The sequence below is a fragment of the Zonotrichia leucophrys genome, chromosome 3 (assembly GCF_028769735.1).
Source record: "Zonotrichia leucophrys gambelii isolate GWCS_2022_RI chromosome 3, RI_Zleu_2.0, whole genome shotgun sequence".
Classification (NCBI taxonomy): Eukaryota; Metazoa; Chordata; class Aves; order Passeriformes; family Passerellidae; genus Zonotrichia; species Zonotrichia leucophrys.
Genome location: NC_088172.1, coordinates 6,350,036 through 6,372,422, shown reverse-complemented (window position 1 = coordinate 6,372,422; position 22,387 = coordinate 6,350,036). Strand labels below are relative to the sequence as shown.

At 42.4% G+C, this 22,387-nt stretch overlaps 1 protein-coding gene across 5 annotated transcripts in view; it reads right to left on the bottom strand.

Annotated features, from left to right (window-relative positions):
* The window catches only part of BACH2 (BTB domain and CNC homolog 2), a 183,450-nt gene that overhangs the window by 86,057 nt on the left and 75,006 nt on the right, over positions 1–22,387 (bottom strand). For 4 of the 5 annotated variants that reach the window (XM_064707286.1, XM_064707285.1, XM_064707289.1 and 1 more), the window contains one exon: positions 12,531–12,639. The gene's annotated coding sequence lies outside the window, so the exon portion shown is untranslated. The remainder of the gene's footprint in view (positions 1–12,530; positions 12,640–22,387) is intronic. The other variant, XM_064707287.1, reaches the window with a different exon arrangement.

Below are 22,387 nucleotides of genomic sequence, written 5' to 3'. Positions count from 1 at the left end.
CAAAAATATGTTCCCTCTTGTGTGAACTCAGGTCTTTTTAACAAGAAAAGCCAGGGAGGCCATGCACAGTAATGCTGAGAAAAAGGAAATGGTACTTCATTTTAGCCAGAGTCATAAATCTTACCAGCGAGCCTCTAACGGCAAAAGGGCGAGCAGGGGAATTTTTATACAGAGATAATTAGTTGTGAGCTGATATCAGCTTTACTGTGCTGTGCACTCTGTGTGTGCAACATGTTCTCAACCTGCAAAACCCCACACGAGGCTCTGGCAGCCCTGCTGCTGCTGGCTTTGCCAGAAGGCATGCAGCTGGAACTCCCAGAAACCCTTAGGAAAAAAAAAAGGTGAAGATGGAAATGGGTATTTCTGCTCCAGAGAAATCTTGTCTGTAGCCCAGAATGATTCTTCCAATGGGAAAATGCACCATGTTTATAAAACCACATCCCTCCGCTACAGGGCAGATGGACCAACAGGACACCTTGTGCCACCATTAACACCCTTGTCTTCTGGGACACAGACACCACTCAGATCCTGCAGAGCAGGCAGATGGGTCAGGGAAAAGGTTTAGCCATTGTGGTGAGAAGCAAAATGTGGTTGAGGGAAATTTATCAGCCAGAAAAAAACAGCTGTGAAGATGCCTCACAAGCACCAAAGTCAACAGGACATTCCCTGCACCTGTGCTGGGAACAAGACAGCCCATCCGCCCGTGCTTGTTCCTCAACATCTTGCTCTGTTTCAGAGACCAGCCAGGGACTTGCACTGGTGATTGACACAAGCAAAGACTCCAGCACAGCCAGCAGTCAGCTGTGCTAGTAGTCAGACCACACTTCCAGCCAAAGAGAAGCTGCTTTTCAGTTTCTAGATGATAGGGAGTCCAGGAGACATGCCAGCAGCACGCCAGGTGTGCTAGGTGCCAGTGAGCATCCCAGCACTTGTGAAGCTACTTTAGAGGGCACCAATTTGGTCTAGATGAGGGAGACTGGAAGCCTTCATCCCCAAAAGATGCCCAAGTTAGGAAACAGCCCAGAAAGGACAGCAGCCTGCAAAGGGACAGCTGAATGAGAAAAGAGAGCCCACCCCAGCTGCACAAGGAGCTTTGAGGCTAATGGTCCCCACACGTTACCTTGGTGCTCCCTACTTACTTTCTGCCCATTCCCTATTTTCTTTTTCATCCTCAATCTAGTGCAACAGGGCACATACACCCATTGCCAATCACACTCCTCTGCTGGCCCAAAATGGCTGGAGGCAGGTGGGGCTGGGGGCAAAGCAATTTTGTCTGCATGGGGTTAAAGCAGCAGGTCTTTTGTCAAAGGCTCAGTTTGCCTGCAACCGTATGTTAAACTGAAAGACCAATCTGTATTTACTCTGCTAAACTACAATTATGGGGTTTTTTTAATCATTCAGCCTAATGGTACACAGCTGTCACAAGAATCTCTGAACACATCACTGGCTCTCTTTGATCTGATTAACCAGATAAGGAACCACAGCCAAAAGATATGAAAGGATGAATCCAAATTTCAAACTCTCAGCTGAGCAAAGAATTTCATTCAAAGGAATGTGCAAAATAAGGAGGGAGGAGGTTCACAATGCAAATGAAGGTTTTATTTACTACTGATATAAGCAGGTGAAATACTCTCCACTGTACGATTAAAGAATAAATGGATCCTAGCCTCAAAATGGTGCTGACAGGTGTTACATCTGCCACACTAATCTGTGTGGATGTCAATATTTGTATCATCTTTTTTCCAGACTTAAAATGAGGGGCTTTCTTCCACAGGGGTGCTTTTTACACTGAAGAAGCCTCTCTGTGATATTGAAGAGCTCCAAGGGCATGGCCCCTTCACCCAAACTGCTTCTGTTCTGCATGTTTCTTCAGATAGCATAGTATTTATTATTTTTAATTCAAGACAGATTTGTTTATTTGCTTTTATTTCTAGCATAATGTTTACTATTCTAATCAGAACATTCTGTAATCTCATCTAAATGTTTTATTATTAATTGCTGCACCCCACACTCCACCCTTAATAACTATCCTCGGGAGAGGTAAACATTTCAACACAACTTACTCTAGTTAAAGCCATGAATATGCATTATTTATTTATTTAGGTAAACAGTAATTAAGAAAAATCACCAAACCGCCTGCTCTTTGAAACGAGCTCTACTTTACCAGCCTTGCCGTGGGAATTGCAAGTCCCTTAAACACATCTATTACTTTGTCCTCCTCCACCATGACTTACATTGATGGGCTTCAGACCACACTGCAGGTGCCAGAAAAGCAGTCAGTCCTTACGCTGCCTGAGGCTCAGTGACAAGTCCAAAGCTTCCAGCAAGGATAAGCAAGAGGTACCAAGATGTCAGTAGAGAAGAAAGGTGCAAGATAAGGAAAAGAATGTTGCTATCTATCACTCAATATGCTGATTTGTAAATTTGTTTGCAGCAAGACGACCACTACTAACATGAAAATGCTCATGATCCCCTTCTGCCCTCTCCCTGCAGATGGAGGGATGTGTCCTGACAGAGGGGCCTGTGACCACCAAAGCCTCTCCATGCTAAGCTGGGTAGCAGCCAGCCCCAAACTGAGGAGTTTTTTGTGCCAGAACAGTCAGATAGCCTCGTGTGCTACATATATAGATACATAAATACAGATATATGTATGTACACACACAACTTGAGCATTGGGTAATAAGCAGCTGAGTGACTCCACTCAATTCCCCTGGTTTTCTTCCTCAGTATTACATTAACTCAAATATTAAAACATCCCATCCTGACTTACATTTCCACCAAATTGCACCACAAGCATGACAGAATATGGCAGCGCCAGAGGCAATGAAGTCACTAACAGGACACAATTTTTTAAACCAAAAAAGTCAGGCACACCAAAGAAGTCCTCATATGGTTAATTATCCAGCTCAAGGATCGCACCAGCAATACAAGAGAGGAATCGAAATGTATCCCAAAGACAAAGGGATTTTCACAGATCTAGAATTGTTAGGTAAATAGATAAAACTGTGGTTGGGGCTTTGTTTCAGTTTTCAAAGCTAATTTCCGGCCACCGTTCAGAGAAATGCTTTGCATTTCCATTTCTGACTCACCCGCTTTAACAAGCGCACTCGCTGGAATTACTAAGCATGGGATCTCATCAAAACATTTCACTTTCTGAATCAAAGTGCTTTTCAATTTTACTGATGTGAACTTATCTATAAAATTTACCATGGTAACAACACTGGCGATGTGCAGGTATGAGTGCACAATGTGATGTGTCAGAGGACCCTTCTCCCACCGGGCATCCCACTAAGGTGCAGGAATGCCTCCCAAATTCTGCCCAGCCACTCGGAGCACGCTGACACCAGTCTCTCACATCCCCTTCACAAAGTGATACACGCTCCCAGAGACACATTTAAACATCAGGTATGAATGAAAAGCATTCCTGAAAAGAATCTGTTATGAAACCGAAAATCGGAGATCGCCGCAATGCTGTGCCTAAGTTGAGTCATCAGTTCCCTTTACAGCCTAATAATTGACACTGCCTTGATCAGAATGACTGATCCAAACGTTGCTTTGTGTTTGTGTGTTTTTGTTGGGTTTTTTTTTAATTAAAAAAAAGATTTCTTATGTAAACAAGCCGTCTGTCATCTTGCAGGAGTGTTTGTATTCTTCAGATCATGGGAAACATCTGTCAAAACCAGATTTTGCTCTCCTCAATCAACTCGATACAGTCTTAATCAGACTGTACTACAAAGAACTGGTCTTGTTACAGAAATATACCCTGCCAATTCTCAGTGGAAGCGCTGATTTTATTTCACTTTCATGGGATTAAATGCTGCAAAGATTATTAAAAGAGTTCCCTCCTTCCCCTGCGGGATCTCTCCCCCAAAGGAAATCCTGAATTTACTTGCTGCTTTTCTCCTCTTTGTGTGTTTCCAAAATTAACTACCTTCCAGGAAGACACAGATAGGAGAGGAATCAAGGTACAGTGAAACTTCAGAGCATGCTGATTTCCCACCTTTTGACATGGGTACTCGGATAACGGAGTGATTCCCCCTCTGATGCTGGCAACAAATAAACACTCCCACGCGTCTGCATCCCGCAGGTCACACCTCCCCTGAATGATTCATTAGGTATTTTCACATCTTCTACATAGGGAAACATCAAGTGGGGTTGCAACTGCCTCTAGCGGTGTTTTCTGAAGACAAGGTGACACGAAACAGAGTGGTTGCTACTACCAGGATAAGGGTGATGTTAGACAGACATACTCTGAGATTCCCAGGGAATCTGCCCGGGAATAGCAAAATCATTGCGACAAAAGAAAAAGAATCCAATTAGAGAAACAATGTGAGACTGAAACAGAAAGAGCAGGGTACTCCATCAGAAAGTAAATGAAGAGGAGCTGACTGGGGCAGGAGGACCAGCATCAATGGGTACCAGCCAGGTGTCTTAGCTGGGGCTGTATGCAGAGCCCTGTTAAATGGACCAATAATTTATAGATTAAGGGGACAGTACTGGAAACCTTCAATAGCGTATACATGATCTTAATTAGAAGAATGCCCTTGGAAGGGTGAGAAATTAATGGTCATGTCTATATTAGCTTTTACCCTTACACCTAAACTACTCCACTGGAACCATGTTGCTGATGTGACGCCCAATTTTTGTTTTTTATCTGGCAGTAACTCCAGCCCAGTGCTGCAGACTGAGCACCTACCAGCAGCTGGAGTACATCACCAGCACTGCTGGAGGCACAGCTCTCAGCATCTATCAGTAACTCATGGATTACACATCATGCCACTAATTCTTAAATACAAGGCATGAGATAGGAGGAGAACCTTGGTATGCTTTGGAGAAGATGGAGAAGGACCCATCTAAACACTGGGTATTGGGAGTAATTACAACAGCAGATTTTAAAACAAGAAGACAGACAAAATCCAAAGCTGTGGAGGAGAAGAAATGAAAAAAAACAAATGGCATGAAAAGGGAAAAGGAAACAATCTACTGGCTGAAGATGATGTTAGATTTTATTTCCCTAACTGTGGTAGACAGTTGGACATGAAACTAATATTAGACATAACTGCAAAAATCATACTCTTCTGAATGGAGTGGAACTCGATTTAAATTAAAACCTTGCTTTAAAAAAAAAAATCTTCAGGCAAGCATTTTCTTTGAAGTAAGAAATCACTGCATAGCTAGACTTATACAACAAACCTATGACAATACTAAACAAGATGAAATCTCAACCATGTTTCAGAAATAATGTCCAGAAGCATATAGATTCAGCTCTGCTCAGCACAGAATCCAATGAGTATCATCAGCCTTGCAACATCTTAGGGAGTCTTGTATTTTTCTGAACAACACTTTTATCAACTTCAGCTATTTTAGAGAGACATGGACTGTCACACTTCCCAAATGTAGGTGAAACACTATTTTGGCCAGATTTGAGAAGAGACTGGACTTAGCACTGGTTTCATCTGCCTGACCTAAGATAACATGTTTTCAACTATAACTTTCATGAACTCTTTGAAGTTTCATTTTACTACTCTAAGGTCCAAGGGTGGCAATATGAAGACAGAGGAAGCAGAAAAAAAAAGGATAGGAACGAAAAGCACTTTGGGCTGTCAAGCCAGCAAATGTAAGAATTGTATTTGGCTTTGTGAGAGCATTGCCAATACTAACAAACCATTTGCCGTCTGCTGCTGCATACCAGCAGGTTGTGCACAAGCTAACATTAATACTTTGATGCATGCAAAGCAGACACATTTTGAAGTGGCCCTGTAATTGTTTTTAAGTCAATTTTGCACCAAATCTTGAGTGTCTCGATTAAAAAATAAAGGCGTGGGAAACAAAGTAAAATAGGGTTTATCACCTCATAAAGTTAACCAAAACAGCAAAGACTGTGTTCAAATGTCTATCTAGTTCTCCCTGACAGCTCAACTCAAACTGAAACCTTAGGCATGACATGAATTTCTTCTTCAGTTTCATGTCACCTGAAAACAGAAGTTCAACATCAGTATTTTAACCATCCAGTTAACGATCACCCAAAGCAGTAGTAAGAACCAGGAACCATTAGGCCACAAGCAGTGCCAACTCCATAACCAGAAAAAAAATTATTTTCTTTTCAATCTCTCTGCTCTTAAAATGTGACTGCAGCAGCTTCAGGGACATCCTGCATGATCCATTCTCACTGCTCGTTCCTGTGTAAGAAAGATGTCCTCTGAGTTCAGTAATTACAGGTTAACTTTGTCAGGCTGAAAGAGCCTCTTTCTACAGTTCTGATGGCTTTTGGAGATGGAGGTCTTTTTTGTTTTGTTTTTAACTTGTACGATTAAACCTACCTGTTCTGCCATTATTGTCTTGTTTTATTACTCCTCATAGTCCTGGCATTTCCTTAAAATGATGTAAAAAGTAGGCAGTTGCACAGAGAATGATTAGTACAGCATGTGCTGTAGCAAGCAATATTATGTATTTTATTGCTTATGAAGTCAGAGTACTGGAACCAGCCAAATCTGTTACTTTGGTCTGAAAGTATATTTTTCCTTTCCTGCTTGCAACAGGGTAATTAATAACTGAGAGAAATAATGGAGAAAATAAGCAGGAAGTTAGGTAAGCACTCCTAATTACACAACCTTATGTTTGGACCAAAGATTGATGTTTGGGATGTCTCTCTATACAAGAGAATAACAAAGCTTGCACCTCATGTGTGTCACAAGGACGCTTGACACACTGCCTGCTCCGCCATAATCCCAAATTACTCACTACCTGTGCCAGTGTCCTGATCCCACTAAAAGGTCTGTACTTTTCCCTAAAGCTCTGCAAGTGAAAAAGTAAATCTAATGCTTTCCCATTTATTCAGAGTGGCTGATGAAAAGCTCATTAATACTTGGGCAAAAAGGCTCTCTACAATTGCAGCACCCAGTCATAAAGCCAATGCATGATGGCCAGCGAATGTTTCCAGGTAGCAATTGGCTTTACACAGGCTCCTACTTGGTAAATAGTGAGAGGAAATACTGAATAAATACTCGTTCTTCCTTATTTATTTCTACACTGGGTGAGCCAAGACAAAAGGATGTTTAGGCACTGAGCTGATTTCAGGCCTCGTCCTCTGTGGATGACTTTGCCTACAATGTTATAGGGCTTTTAATCTCACATACCTCATGGATCCTATTATCATCACCATCATAATGAAACCAGACATTGCTTACTTCCTGCTCCCCCAGCCTGACTCTGGCCAGGCACACAGAAATGAGAGCTCACTGAAGAAGGCCACCCATTATTTCACCTGCTTGGCTTCACCTCCCCACGCCAACTGGTGTCACCTTAAGCTGTTCCCACCAATTTGCAGGTCATTCGGCAGCAAAACCCAACCCATAAGGACCAGAAGACATTCAGCACACCTTGTTCACAGGAAAGGCACAAAACAATCCCCAGGTGTTTCTGTAATTCCTGTTGCTCTCAGCACAATTAGATTTTATTGAACTGTAATCCTAGATAAGTGCATTGAATCTTACAGCTGAAGTCAATTACACTGCGTTAAATAGCCTTCCTGATTTGCAAGATGAAGATCACTTCTGTATAAAACTAAATTAGCTCAATAACTCATTATTTGTAGCTTGGGTGAGGGGTTGAAACAGCAATGGACAACTAAGCAGTTGCTGCATTTTCAGGCACTAGTCCTTTAGAGCTGCAAGCAAACTGAATTTCCAGTTTCACCAGTTGGGAAAAGGAACAAGCACTGCAGGCACAGAGAGGATGTCTAGTGTCCACAGCACTACATCTTAAATCATGCATGTTTTCTCATGGCAAGGGACTCTGAGCTGATCAGCCTTGGAAGGAACAAGACATTGGTTCTCATGTACTGAGAACTTAAAAGTTCAACAACCAACCCAAAGGAGATAAAAGGGCACATCGAAAGGCGTGTGACTTGTCATTTCTGATTCCTTACTCAGAATAACCATCAGAAAAAAAACCCCTAAATTAATATTTTTGCTTAGCAGGGTCTGAGTGGAGGAGCCGAGGGGCTGAGGGCCAGTGGTGGTGATGGGCCATGTGGGCATCCTTAACAGCCACACTGTGCCAGTGCACACCTTGGCAGGAGTCTGTGAGTGTGACATTCCACTGGCTCACACCACCTTCCTCAGCTGCTAGGCTCACTTTTGGTACCCCTCCAACCAGCCCCAAGCACTCTTCGGTTTCTTTCTTACAAACAACCATATTTCCATGTTAGGAGATCTCCACGTAAGCTGGGAGATGACAGAAGCTGTGTTTCGATCCCATTGGGTTGTGCTGGGTGCGCGCATTGAGCAGACAGGAGTGATTCAAAGACATAAGCTGACAGACTGAGAGGAGAAAGGTGAGAGACAGGGAATATTCCAAATGCCTGCTGCTGCACTGGGGCAGCCAAACTCCACAAAAAAAGTAGGCCTGAATGACTAGGAAAGAAGAAAATCAGCCCTTTTGAGATCTGGAAATAATTTCCTTTACGCTGTAACACAGAAATGTGAGCAGCATGGTGACCATCTATCCCCTGTGAGGAAGCACATCCCTTTTGCTCTGGTCTCCAGGGTGGCTCTTCCCATTGCAACATCCACATCTTCCAGCAACATTAGTAAGCTTTGTCCTCACAATGAACATGAAGAAGATGATCTCCACTGCAAAATGAGGAAGTCAGTCATGGGGCAGATGACGGAGGTTGCCTGAGAACACACAGGAAACCTGTGACTGAGGCAGGGAACTGAACCCAGACCATGAGTTCCAGCTGGGTGCCCAGTCCAAGGTGGGTGGCTGACAGATCACCTCTTCTTCTGGGGCCTTGAAATTTAAGTTTGGTGGGTTTTACAGTGAACTTCTTTTTTTATTTATTTTGTCTAGTCACTACGTTTCATTACACTCACACTTCTGCTTTGTGAAGGCTTTTGATCCTGCTTCTTTTCTGGCTTAAAAAACCAACACAATGGAACATCAAACAGAATTTATCCTTCACAGTTTGGTCTCCTCCCCTACCAACATCATCCTCTCCCTAGAGCTCAGTGTTGTGTCCTCTGTGCACCCTGCGCTCATGACTGTGGCTTCATCAAAATCCACCAGTGATATTTAGAAGGTGATTCCTCTTTGTAGCTTCACAGAGTTACAGCAACTGCTTATGTGAACAGCAGCGCTGTGAGGCAGCAGAGCAGATCTGGTGGGAAAACCAGAGAGAAGAGATGCACAAAAGGTAAGTTCCAAAGTGAATGTTCTGACACTGCTATGCATCATGTCGACATGAGCAATCATCTGAAGAGCAGCTACCAGTAAGCCACAGCATCAGACTGCCTAGGATGTTTTACTGGCTTGGCTAATGAATCACTGGGAAAGTGTGAGCCATGTGCTCACTGCCAGGGTAGTTGTCACGGTGGGTGAAAACAATGACTCTTTCACTATCACCGTGCCTTGTGGTTTAATTGATATTTTACCATTTTTTAAGATCTTTCTGTGCAAAGCACATAATATGCACTTCTAAGACAAAATCCTTTGGTATTATACTATTAGCAAGGAGGTGCAACGAGTCAAACCACTATTTCATGAAATAATTCACACTGGCTGAATCCCCTCACAGAATGTCTCAAGATCTTGAAAAGGAAAAAATAACTAATTTCCACATGTGTAATAACTCACACGGTGAGAAAGAAAAAGACTTCACATTTTTGTGAGAAAATGTTGCAAAACCACAAACTTTTGAAAGTGCCCAATATGCTATTTTCAGCTCATTTGGATGCAGCCCAAACTATCCACAGCTAACCAAGGTGCATCTGAAGACTGTAATCATTCCGCTCCCACCACAGGCTTTTTGTGCCCACTGTGCATCCAAGGCTGTCAGGCCCTACAAAATAACATAGGACTTTTATGCTTAAAGCAGCCAAGCAGCTGCAAAAATAACTCTGTAAAAATATTGAATACTTCGTCCCACTCAGCAGCTGGAAAAACAATTACTGACTGAAAAATTCAGTGTTTGATATTACTTAATAGTTGGGGAAAAACTATTTGTGAATCATAATTAACGTTTATTTAACTATTTAAAAACATGCATCTACTGTTTGAGGCTTCACAGAGAGCAAATATGTGGCCTTCTGGCACCATTAAACAGACTAATACAGTTAAACTGGAAGGACATGAGGCAGAAAACCACACTGGAATAGCCAATCCTTCCAGGAACTGGTGTAACTGAGATTGCCTCAGCATGCAGGCTGCAACACCAGGTTTGAACCAAATCAGTAGCAACTACCCTGGGGTAAATGAAATGAATGCACAGCTCTAGCTCCTGGTGCCAAAGCAATACAAACATCATGACATACACTGGACTAAAATCCATTACTAACACTGACAGAGAAGCTGTTCCCCTTGAAACAGCCTCAGGGGTTTATGGGCACCTCCATGGTGGCATCAGCCCAAGTGACAGCGGGGCTTCCTGTGAACAAGTGCAGCAGAGCCTGTGAGAAAGAACGAGAAGTGCTCATCTTCATGAGCAATGAAACAGGTGAGAGCTCTGGAGCACAAGCCTGATGAGCTGAGGGAGGTGGGTTTGTTCAGCCTTCAGGAGAAAATAAGGCTCAGGGAGGACCTTACAGCTTTCTACAACTGCCTGAAAGGAGGCTGTAGCCAGGTGGGGCTTGGTCTCTTCTCCCAAGTGATAAGATGGCCTCAAGTTGCTCCAGAAGAGATTTACATTGGATATTAGGAAAAATTTCTTCACATAAAGGAATTGCCAAGCATTGAACAGGCAGCCCAGGGAAGTGGTTGGGTCCCCACTCCTGGAGGTATTTAAAAGCCATGTAGATGTGGCACTTAGGGATATGGCTTAGTGGTAGATTTGCCAGTGCTGGGTTAGCAGCTGGACTTGATCTTGAAGGTATTTTTCAACCTAAACTCTGCTTGTATGATTCTTAATGATCTTATGGTTCCATGAAAGCAATGGTGGCTTAGGTCAGGATTTAAGTTCCAGAACCAGACGAACCATTAATGGCTGCTGAAAACAAACATTAGGCCTTGTTTGAAATTTCTAATTGGGAAACTGTTTGACTTCGGACTTTTTGGAGCCCTGATTTCCCCCAAACAATTCCCCCACTTGTTCTCTGCACATTTGCCATAGCTGAAATGTCCCATCACTGACCGTGACCAGTCCTTTTTTCATCTCATTGAACTTCACCCATGCAGAATTGGGCTGAGTGCCTCACGGGTCCAGCAATCATGGAACAAGAACAAAACAGCAGTTACTGTATCTGGCAGATAATTGCAGGCAGAGCCGAGCCAAAGATTCCTGTCCAGCACAACCTCACCTAGAGAGTGACCCAGGTGTGTCAGTTACAGAGAAAAGATTCACAAAAAAGAAACCTACAGCAAAAAAACTGACTCAACTGCTGTGATTGAAGGACTTGGCGACAGGATTAACATTAAAAAAAAAAAATTATACCTAGTTTATGTACAGCAGATTTCACCTGCGGGGAATATTCTGCAAGGTGCTGAGGAATATGAGCAGCCTGTATAATAAATATGCTTAACTAAGTCATTTGAACTCTAAGTCACCAACTCTCCCAGCACTGCTCTCTCAAGCAACTGTGTTATCACAGGCCATTTCAAGGGAAATGCACTTATGTCAGAAATACTTCTCATATCATACTTCTCATAACCTGCAGCACCAGAAAAATGAAGACAATATAAAAAGAAATAAAAATTACAAAATTTTGGCTCACAAACATCCCTGAATGGATTATGCTTTCAAAATAAACAGTATAGATAGCACAATAAGGGTTTTGGTGTACGTATCAAAGTTTTCTAGGATGATGTTATCATTCTAAATGCAAACACATTCTCAATGCCATATACAATGCAATTGGCTTGTGATCTGAAGTAGGGTCATTTTCATTGGGACTCACTCATCACCTAGGATGATCTGAAAAATTGTTATGGATCCCTTTCAACTCAGGATATTCTATCATTCTATGATCATAGAAAGAAGATGCAGCTGACCAAATTCACCTCTATTCACAGCCTGCTGAGGTTCCCTAGCAATACCCCCTGCATGGTCAAAGGGCCAAAGCACTGCACTTTTTGGATCAGACAGGGCATCTATTCATGGATCATTTCAGACTGAGGCAGATCACAGTTTATGAAAACCTCCACAAAAATTCACTCTAGCAGGGCTATACCAGCACAGCTAAAAGGCTGAAGTACAGGCTGGAATGAACACTCAAAAAACATGTATGTCATAGAGTTAATAACAAAATAGATCAGTATGTATTTGGCCAAATACCTTTCTAGGCTTCTGTGTAGCTGCCTGTGCTCAGTTCAGGTACTTTGCTGGGGAGGTCTAGAGCAAGAGAGCAAAAAGCCTTGAAAGGGCTTTGGTTTTATGCTATGCACAGATATGGGGGTGCTCCAGCTCCCACATGCATTGTTAGTGTCTCACTAGATATTAGAATAAAATTGTGAAATTATAAGAAACAACCAGAATATCTCAAAATCACCCCAAAACTGAAGAAACCATTTGATGATGCTTTTGTAAAAACACTTACTTACAACGCAGTCCTGGAAGTGATTTCCAAGCAAGCCAACTGCTGCTCTAGACAATTTACTGGATGGTGTGGCTCAGCTCTTTCATACAGGCAGCACTTACAGTTGTATCTAGAAAAGGAAATACAACCAAAATTCTTTATGAGCAAATACACAAACAAAGTCATCTTTCTCTTTAAAACCATGACCAGGTTAAAACTAGCTTTAGCAGGTCTCAACAGTTCTTGTGCCAAGCTTCACATGTGCTGCCTGCTCACAGGAACAAGCCCCAGGGTGCAGCCAAAGCGCCCTATGGTGTATAAGCCAAGAGCGACTGTGCCTGAGAAAAAACCCCGCACTGAGCGCATCAAAGCAGCAAACAAACGCGCCCAGCTGTTTTTCTCATCTAGTTCTACTTAAAACACTCGCAGGAAATGCAAGATGAATTAGTACCAAAAAAATGTAGGTGATTTCAGTAAGGCCAGGAATTCCAGGCACCAACTTCTATTTTCTCTCTCTTGAGTGGGTGTTCACTTGTAAATTGTAGACATGTTAGCAATTCAACGACTGAGCGAATTAACATTCAGCTTAACAGTCATTGTTAGGTTGGGAGGTTATTACTGCTTGTTCTGCTAAAGTGACAGGTTAAAATACATTTGTATCTGAAAAGTTGTTTTCTACAATACATATTCCCTGTCTTTTCGCACCAAATAATTTTCTTCCATCATGTCAACTCCTATTGTATGAACCATCACTGGCAGCTCCACCACAGCAGCCGAGATAGGCAAGGAGAAACAGCAAGGGGACAGGTGAGCAGGAGAGAGCACTCGGCTCCCACCATTTCTCTTTGGGCTGCCATATTAATTTCTTTCCAGGCATTTTATGTGATTGATTTGAGACTTCTCAGCAAAAGAGCACACTTGCATGTTCTGCTTTTAAAGCAAACAAGCAAAGGCAAAACCCAAGAGCAAAGAGAGGGCTCTACTTCACCAAGCCATGAGCCTGATAAAGCTGCTTGCTATCAGGCACTGCTTGGGCACAGAATGGAAAGTTGTGATTTCCCAGCCTTGCAGGTGATTACTATTAATGGAAAAGACAAGTTTTCAAGGTTGAGTTGACATACCACTACATGTTGAATTTTTGCAGACTCAGATCCATTTTATACTAGTAAACGAGGAGCTTGTATCCTTCCCTCTGTGCTTTTTTTTTTTTTTAGGGTAGCTCACAAGCTGCTGACAACTCACACTGTACTAGGAGCTGTTCACACTGCACAAAGTGTTTACCACTCACAAGTGATGCTAAAAATTAATTTACAGTACCGCTACAGCAAGCTTTGACAAATTGTCATGTGTTGACACAGTCATAAGTTGTTGGTTAAAAAAAGTAACACTTCCCTCTTCTGCCACTTCATGTTTGAGACCAGGGATGGGCACATTATGCAAAGTTTGAGGGTTTGTAAGCTTCACAAATGTTTGGGCTTCACAAAACAAGCTTGGTTGTGAAAGTTTTTTCTCTTACAGTTAGGCATGTGTTTATTGCCAAAAAGACTCTAGTAAGAAAAAAAAAAAAAACCCTTTCCCATCTACCAAGATCTGTGTGTTGTGCAAAACTAGAAGAAAAGGCTGTAAAATAAATAACCTTGCAGGATACTTGTTCTAGATAAGATCACAGCAGTGACAAATAGCCTGTATCAACTCCTCAGAGCAGCAGACACCACCCTCCTGCTGTAGAAAGGAAGGAAAAAAATACAGCTACAAGTAAGAGTTTTAATTGTTCTCAGCTGTCACACAATGTTATCTTAAGTGAACGCATTTATTTCTCGATTCTCATATGTACCTCCATAAGGAAAAGAAAGAACTCCAGCAGTGGCATTCATCAGACAAGGTCCAAATTGATTTCCATGTACTCAAGAAAGGTGTTAGTCAGCACTCATGTCCACCACAGGCAGCTCTTAAATTTTAACTCCTCTTCTTCCTCAGGACAGGACAAATAACCTATCTAGTTTACACTCTGGAATCAGTAATGGACACAAAGTTGTAGTCAGCTGAGGTGAGCAGAGCTTCAGTGGTGATGCAAACTTGAACCACAAACTAGCTTAAATTCAGGAAAAGAAACAAAGCCAAGCAAAATGAGCACTCACAGCACCTGCCAAATGGGCTTCATGAGAAGCCCTTAAAAGCCACTGCTTCATGTTGTGCACAGGACATCCAGTCCTCCAGCAGCTCTCCCTGAGATCACCAAATCTCAGAGCATGGACCACACAAGAATGCAGAGCAAATTCATTCAGGACGTTAGCTGGGCAATACAAGGAGTTAATTTTCTATTTTTCCCCCCCTTAACACTTGTACAAAATAGTGCTTTGAGTGTTCAAAAGTCCTGAGGGGGGGCAACATTTTTCCTTTGTAGAAGCTACCCTATACCTGCATCAGTGCAAGAATGACTCACCTAATTTCTCTACAAAATTCACAATATGTTACTTCAACCAAGAAGAGCTCCTGCAAAACATTAGGGAGGGATGAAATTTCATACAGACTCATTTCACACACCCTGCATAGAATTTCTTCACCATGATAGATGACATACTCTTAGACAGATTTAAGCAAAGCAAAGGACATTTCCACTGTTATAGTCAGGATGGACGTTGCCTTGTGCTGTTGACTGAAATGAAATCATCCATGCTTAATCAGTGTAGATTGATCTACATTTATAAAAGCACTAAAGTGGAAACTCCCACCTTCCTCCCCTAAGTAACAAAATTTTATAAATATTTTCAATGCATCATATTAAATGCATTATTTCACTGGATTCTGTCCAAGAGTCAACAGGGCTGAAATAAAGGCAATTCAACTATTAAGTCAAAAACTTCAGCTGATTAGTTACCTAGGAGGTAAAAACAATTCTCCTCCATCTTGGAAGAAAACTAATAAAATCTTAAGTTTTACTGTAAGTTACCTCAACTGCCAAAATATGATTTCTCCTGTACCTTTTTACTTTGCTGTATAGAAGGGAACAAACAACTTAAATTCCCTGAGTTCTTACTTTCGGATGGAAAAAGCCCAGGACACCAAAGCCACTAATCAAATTAAGAATACTATGAAGGAAAAGGTACTTGGGACTTGGGTTTTTCTGAAGCATTTTTTGTTTGGCTTTGTTTGTTTGTTTCGGGGATGCGACTTGAGAGTGTGAAGAAACCACCCCAAGCAGAAGAGCCGTTCTCGCCAAGTCCCTTGCGTGAGTTTGAGCTTGCTGTACCCAACACAGGCCAGTGCAGGAAGGTTCAGCTTTGGGGAAATGCAGACCCAGGATCTCCTGAGGCCTTTCTGCATCACACCTCGCTGCTCTGCCCTCCAGTGTCATCACAGGGAGGGTAGCAGTCTTGGCTGATCCCACAGCCACACTCCCTGAGAACTGCTACATGCAGGGCATCAGGAGAAAGCCATAAAGGGGACATTCATCCCAGCAAGCCATCACCAAGGTTTCCAAAGCAAAAGGGAACATATGAAGGTGTCCTGCTCCTTGATGATGCATGCACGCAGCTGAAGGAGTAAATTAATATATTGAATATATATACCAAATATGCACTGGTAGTCACTGCTTGTATGGGATGCAGACTGTGAAACAATCTCCCCTGGCTAGAAATTAAAAAGAAAAGGAGGATTTCAGCTTTCTTATTCCATGGGAACTGCTTTTCCAACAAGTGAGACAGGACACTAGCCCAAAGGGAAGTGGCAGCAGTGACTGCCTACACCATGGGCAATCTTCCTGTCTCTGTTCTACACCTGTCTTCACTGCAAAGGTCACCATGTCACCTCTGTCACACAGAGCTCTGCCACCCATGAGCAACGGGGAAGCAGCTTAACTGGCCAGCCTGGCAGGACCTCCTGTGAGCATTTGGGGGTGGGAGGAAACCTCCCAGCTCTCCACTTGGTGCTTCCAGGTCTTAAACCTTAAGAGAAGATCAAATTGCCTTGAACTAAAAGGACTTCAGTATTGGAATACTGGAGGTCTTTAAAGACATGTAGACATGGCACCTAGGGACATGGTTTTGGGCTGGACTTGACAGTCCTGGGTTGAAGGCTGGACTTGGTAATCTTTGCAGAAAATGATGCTGTTTCCTTCCTGACTCTCTATCCCCAGTGCAGGAGGGAGCAAAGGGAAGCAGTATCTCTGTAAGCATGAAACAGTGGGAAAAAGCATCAGATTTTTGCCTTCACCTGGAGCACACCTTGCACTTCCAGCCCTTTCAAGCAGAGGAAACTTGGTGGCCCTGTGGAGAGTGTAATGACTTGAAAGCCAGCATCTGTGTCATGCACAGATCCCTCAGGAGGCAGACTGGGAACTGCCTGCCCCCCACAAGTGTACTCACACACGTGTACATGGGCATTCCTCTCCTTTGTCTGTTTCTTAAACTGCATACACTAGTGTATTTTTCACTATTTTTTTCAGCATGACATCCATTGCATGGTATGTAACAATCAATGCCAACATTACCTATAGCACAGAAACATGTAATTCACTGAAACAGGACTTTCTTCTTCCCCAGGTTCTCACAGCCAGTTCTGTTATATAAATGCATCTGACTTCTTGCTTGATTTGGATTTATTCAGATCAAGCCTTTACTAAAGGCAGAAGCATATTGTTTTTAACAAATATATTCCCATCCTCCCCAATCAAATCTCTACTTCTAGGTGAGACAGTGTCATCCAACTTTTATTGTAGTGTACTTCTTCTAAGCAAATGAACTTAAAAATTCAGTTAAATGGTAGTGTACAGCTAAGGGGCTATTTTATCCATCACATGGCAAAACTCATTCTCTGTACAGCATCTGTATAAAAATCCATAGGATTCTCTCAATATTTTTGAGGCACCTCAGGCCAGAAAGGTAACTAGGTAATGAAGAAAATCACGTCGTTTTATGAGATCTTTAGTAAAACGGCTTAAATTGAGCCATGATGGCTAATACAGTCTGAAATCCTCCTCTATATATTCCACACAGCAGCATCTTGTTGGTGCAACCTAGTTAAAAGTCAGGAGAAGGAGACAGCTGAAAACCCTGTGTGACCTTCTGATCCACAATCATTTCCACTGCAGAAATCACTGCAGGAAAGGTACAAGTCAAAGGAGTTAACTAGTAGTGTACAGTCCACCTTCAATACCTGCTGATAGTGACAACTCAACGAAAAGATGAACATATTCCCATGTCTTCTGAGGCAATTATTCTTTATGAGGTATTCAAGGAGCCACAACGCCATTTATATGCACTTCGCCGCTTCACCCAAAATTACAAAAGCATCCCAGTTTCAGGAGTTGCTGTGCTGAAGTGAAGACATGTTCAAGGTTCTCTCTGTAGCAATGTGGGCACCAACACTGGCAACGTAAACACTGAAGAGGCACGTGGGTATATGCAAAAATTTCATTCAGTACAAAGAAAAGCAAAGCTAGGACAGAAGGATCCTAAATTAATCCAGTTCCTGTCTTCCCACTGACTTCCCTCACCATTGGAAAGACTTTGGTTTGGATTTTAGTCAAGTCTGGTTTACAGTGCTCAACTTTGTGTGTCATAAAAAAACACCAACCCTTGCTGGAACGTCTTACTCATTACACAGCCCTGCAAAAATTATTAGCTATGATACAAGGCATTTCCCTTTGGGGACCAGAAAGGGTGAAGAAAGGGGATGTAGAGTGACAGCTTGTGGTTTCTTATGCAGCAGCAAAAAAAAAAAAAAAAAAAAAAAAAAAAAAAAAAAAAAAAAAAAGGCAAGAGGAATACAGGATATAATGTGTTTACATTTGTCAAAACAAGTTTCCTGGAGACATGGAGGGTCCACGCTGCTGAGCTGTCACTTCTGCTTGAAACTGCTGCCTCATGCTATCGGGAGGTCAGTCACTGACCTACTTTCTGATAGGACTGAATTAATTTGCTACTTCTGTACACAAACCTTTTTTATTTTTTTTAAAGGAATACTTAACAAACCCAGAAAAAGCTGCCTTTTATCCAACTTGGAGCTTCAACTGGTGCTGTGCAAGGCTATTACATACCCTGGCATGGGGCCCAGTGTGCTTGGGCTGCTTATTCTTTTGGAAAAATCTGTACAGAGTATTTTAATGAGTTGACACTGCAAATAACGTCTTTCCTTTTTGAACTCCCACACTACACTAATACCAGCGATTTAACCCACTACACACAATAAGGGAGGCCAGCACTCAAATAGGCTGTGCTTTGTCTAGGCTGCTCCTGAAATAGATGCCTACCACTACAGGATTAGCTCCCCAAATAGACAGATGCATGGCACAATACACTTACAGGATTAAAACATAAAGTTATTAATAGAAAACAAGATGAGTAGGTGAAACTTATGAACTAAACACCTACCAATCCAATCATGCCCTGCACAGAGACAGCTAACCAGTGCTCACCAGGAGATGCTGGTATGCTAGGAGCCCTTAAACTAAAAAGCATTCTGCTCAGAAAGTGAAGAGGCAGAAGTAGTAGCAAAAGACATGCCACCTACTTCCCCTCTCTGCTTAATGGCTACCTACACGCACATAATGTCACTACTCAAACTCTTTCATTAAAATAAATCCATAGTGCAGGGTTTTTCACAGATCTTTCAACTACCTGGACCACTGAAATGCTAGAAGTCAGCTCTTGAAATCATCCCTAACAATGCCATCCATTGAAAGCTTCATTGCTGGTGGACTGCTCTTCCCAGGTCTCTTGTGGGTAGCAGCACTGCTGTTTGGAAACAGGACAGCCAGGTACCAATCTGTGAGAGCAGGGCCATTCCATGTTAAGGCTCTGCACTAACATTTGGAAGATGAGACCTCTTCAGCAACTTGGTCTCATATGCTCACCTCACCCTCCATCTGCCAAGCAAAGATAAGGATCTTCTCCAAATGCTTGGCTTGCTTAGTACCAAAACATCGTGGGTGAGACTCACACTTTCCTTTGCATTTCCCCAGGGCCCAATCTAATAATAGAGGAGGTAGTACTGCCTACCGTAATACAAGACGACTATCAGCATCACAACAGATTTATGATCACTCCAGTTCCTGGACTTGATTAGGTTCATGTTGCCAAAGATAACTATGCCAAACCTAGCGCTTGCAACTGCAAATGCATTCTTGTCAACCTTTTTAGCTTTCATCTGTGCATATTTACAAGCCCTGAATCTGAAGTTCAAATAAATCCAGCAATTCACTCAAACCCACCAGGATTTGAAAACATTAGGGAAGTGTCAAGATGTCATTGAGCTTGTTCTGCAGAAAAGAGTGCTTTATAGTTTCAGAAAGAAATAGACAAGGGAGCTATTTAACGAGATGGTGGCATATTGAAACATGGATAGATAAGTAATTAATAGCTACCTTCTCTAAGTGAAAACTTTTCTGAGTGAAAAATCAGCTTATATGAAAAACTACAAGTCAACTGCTGCCATTTTTGGATGGATAAGAACTGTCATGCATGTTAGCATCTCCATTACCATGAAGGATTTTACTCCTTTAAGCAATTCACAAAGACTTTCACACAGAACAGCATGTGGGAAGCAAGGAACTAACAGAAGGAGACACCAAAGAAATGTTGATATTTGCAACTAGAATTCTAATGAAAAATGTTATCAGGGATACATGAACACAGGAGAGAACCTCTACCACGAGAAGCTGAAGCTTTAGTCCCTTAAAATCAAGACTAACTACACTAAACAGCGTAGGTGCTATTATTAGAGTACAAAATATTGGCCAAATAATCTTTTCATGTTGGTAGTTCACAATATTTAATTATTTCAAAAGTCAAATATTCAAGCAGCAGATCACCTAGTTAAGAACTCTCTTAACCCTGATGTGCAGGTTTCTTTAGCAAATTTCTATACAGCTTCAAGTGGAACATATGGCACCTTAAAGTAAACAAACAGGAGGGAAAAATAGTCATGCTTCAAGAAATAGGAAGTATAAACCTATTAATTAAGCATTTAATTATTTTTATCCCTCATGTCTGTCTTCACAGGCTCTCTCGGTAATCAACCAATTTTGGGATTCACTGCTGTCATGCCAATCGTGGCAGTACTTCAGCTAAAAAGGCACTGTCAAACACAATGAAGTTTCCCTTCAGCGTGTTCCCATGCTGGCTCTGTGTAAAACACACACGCTGCCTGGCGAGGGGAGCCGGGGCTGAGGCTTCATCTGCCCTACTTCCAGAACTGCAGCCCCGCCCCAGCTGGCAATGGCGCAACTGAATCACACCAATGGTCGAGACTTTGTGCTATAGAAACCACCTCTCATCCTCCTATACAACACATAAATAGAATCCAGTGGTGCATTTTTGTCCAGCTTAGTGGTGGATTTGGCAGTGTTGGGTTAAAAGTTGGACTCGATGATCTTAAAGGTCTTTTCCAACCTAAACAGTTCTATGACTCTTTTCCAACCTGCACATGCCTTGGACTGAGGCATACTATAAACATGAAAAAATTTCCCAGCATTTCACTGTTACAGCTCAGCCTCTCACTGGAATCCATGGACATCATCCCCTGTACTTCACCCAGTGATGCTGCACACAGAGCACAAGGAAGGATATGGCAGACAGATTCCCTGCTGTGAAGGAGAATATACATCTCTCTGATTCTAACAGTTTGTTTTCACAGCGGTCCTGTGTTCCTGTGGGAACTGATGTTGGCAGAGATCAAATTCTAGGTCAGGGCTTATAAGGCTTTGAAATATAGAAGGATAGTGACGGACAATGAGCTGTGCATTTGTATCTGCTGACTTGGGCAAAGAAGGCACCACTGATGTCCTGACAGTAAATTGCATTTAAAATGCATGTTTGGCTGCCTCACCTGAACTATCCCTGCTTTCTGTCCTTAGTATGCTCTGGCCCGGCAGCTGATACTCCCAAGCAGCTTGTGGTAGTGGCCATCTGAAGCCAGTGACCCAGGCTACTGGCTCCTGGAGCAGGGACTGTCACCCTGCTGTCACCCAGCACGCTGCACAGCAGGGCCCTGACTCACCCAGCCCCTGGGCACCACTGCAGCATAAATGAGGATAACCTAAATGCCAATTAAGGGCAGATACTCAGCCCTGCAACAAGAGGACACTTTACTGCAAACACCTTGTATCCCAGGGCTTGAAATAGAAATCTCTGTGACAAAAACTTCACAACATGAAACTATGTATTAAAAAACCAGCAAGCTGCACTGTTTGGCATCTTGTATTCCAACCCTTGTGAGAAGTCCAAATAGCCCAAATACAAATCTGTAATATTGCTCTCTGAGTAACAGCTATTTTAAACCAATTTTGGCAGACACTAAGAGTCGTAAGCAGGGTGCCAGCTGCATGGTTCCTTGAGTCCTTCTCCTGAAGCCGTCCAGCCAGCAGCAGTGACAGAATACCCTCCTGCTCTGCTAAGGAAGCTCTGGCACCTTCACCTTCCTTCCAGCCCAAATGTGCCAGGTTCCTGCAGCAAGGAGAGCTTGCCTTCACTGCTCCAAGGATAGAGGAATATCACCAATAAAAATCAGAATCTTCCAAGTTTCCAAAGTTCCCTTTCCATAAAACAAGGCTTAAAAAGAGAACAGACAATGAGCCACACAACATTTTTTACAGGCACTCATTTGAGATGACCCACATAATTAATTCACTTGACCATTTCACATTTCCTAAGTTATAGCAACAAGCAGTACAAAAGCTTTTACAATCATGAACAATTTTTGCTTTATGTATAAAAGTGCCTAGTGTAGTTTGTCATTTATCAGCAAAAATTAATATCTCCACACAATACATGGACTGTGATATTAATTTACAGATACCTGAGCATCAAACACTTGCTGATCCTGGTCATTTCCCTGCACTTCTTCACCCTTCACAGCAGCCTCCTGTGAAATCTCTGTGT